The sequence below is a fragment of the Frankliniella occidentalis genome, unplaced genomic scaffold (assembly GCF_000697945.3).
Source record: "Frankliniella occidentalis isolate FOCC.00 unplaced genomic scaffold, Focc_3.1 Scaffold95, whole genome shotgun sequence".
Lineage (NCBI taxonomy): Eukaryota > Metazoa > Arthropoda > Insecta > Thysanoptera > Thripidae > Frankliniella > Frankliniella occidentalis.
The window spans coordinates 729,932-731,278 of record NW_026267224.1 but is presented as its reverse complement, the minus strand read 5'-3'; positions in this window follow the sequence as shown (position 1 = coordinate 731,278).

The window sequence follows — 1,347 nt, the reverse complement described above, 5'->3', positions numbered from 1 at the left end:
CGGGGCGGGGCGGGGCGTGGGAGGAATAAGGTAAGTCAAGGCTGCTGGCCGGGTGACAGAATGCAAGCTGCTACAGGAGTGCGATAGTGACGCCTGCCTCGCCAGCTTGCTGACCCGCCGCCGCGACACTTTGGCGTAAAAAAAACTACCCAGGAAAGAAACAAAAACGAAATCGAACGAAATCAACAACGATAACAACAACAACAATTCACAAACTTGTGAGTAAATTATAATTGGCACTCTTCTACAAGTTCACGGTATGAATTTTCTGAATTTTCTTCCGAATTTCCTACAAACGAACAATTAATTCTAGCTGTGAAAATCAACCCGTTTCACACTTTGTGTGTAAGTGTGTGAATTATAATTGGCACTCTATGTAAAAGTAGAAGGTGTGAATTTTCTTTGGAATTCCACACACTTGTAGCTACCCGTCTACGCGAATATAGAAATGAACCCCTCCGTATACAAGTGTGCGACATTCTCACACTTGCTTGTGGGTTGCCTGTGCACACAGAGCGGACGTGGTCACGACCGTCTTTCTGCTACAGGCACCTCTCTCTCTCTCTCTTCTTCCGTAGGTGGCGCGCGCGATTTGCGCTTGGATTCGCACGCCTAATAAGGTCCCTGCTACTGCCCCCCCCCCCCTCCTCGTCCCCAAACCCCCCGCTCAGTGCCGCTGCTGCCCGCCACCTGGCAATATTTTATTATAGTGTGCCTCATTAACTTTACTTTACGCCCAGCGGGGCAGCGCGCGGCGCACGGTGGTGTGCCCCCCTCGACTTGGCGTCAAAATGGCGTAAGAGACGCACGGGATAAAGACGCGCCGGTAGGGGGGCTCTAAAACGGCTGATTGGAAAGAGGGGGGATAGCGGAGGGGGGTCTCTACCGTGCGCGCTCGTCCCTTACCGTCTCTGCGCGGCACTGCAGGCGACAGAGAAGTAAAGACACCGCCCAATGAACGTCGAAGTCTTTCTAATACGACGTCCGCGAACGACTAGGTCCGCGGCGGGCGATTGAGAGAGAGAGAGGGGGAGAGAGGGGGAGAGAGGGAGATGGAAGAGACCAATGACAAATGAGAACCCACCCGTGCGCCGCAGCGCTGCGAGCGCGTCACCTGAGCGTCGTCAAACGGTCAGGAATGCCAACGCAAGCGGGGGTGGACTGACAATGGAGAGAGAGAGAGCGAGAGAGAGAGAGAGAGAGAGAGAGAGAGAGAGAGAGAGAGAGAGAGGGATGTGAAGTGCAGAGAGCGCACTGCACTGCCGGCAGAGTCTTTTCACGAGGGCGCTACCCGCTCTCTCCTCGTCATGGACAAACGGCCCAAAGAGAGCAGCGTGAGTGGGGAGA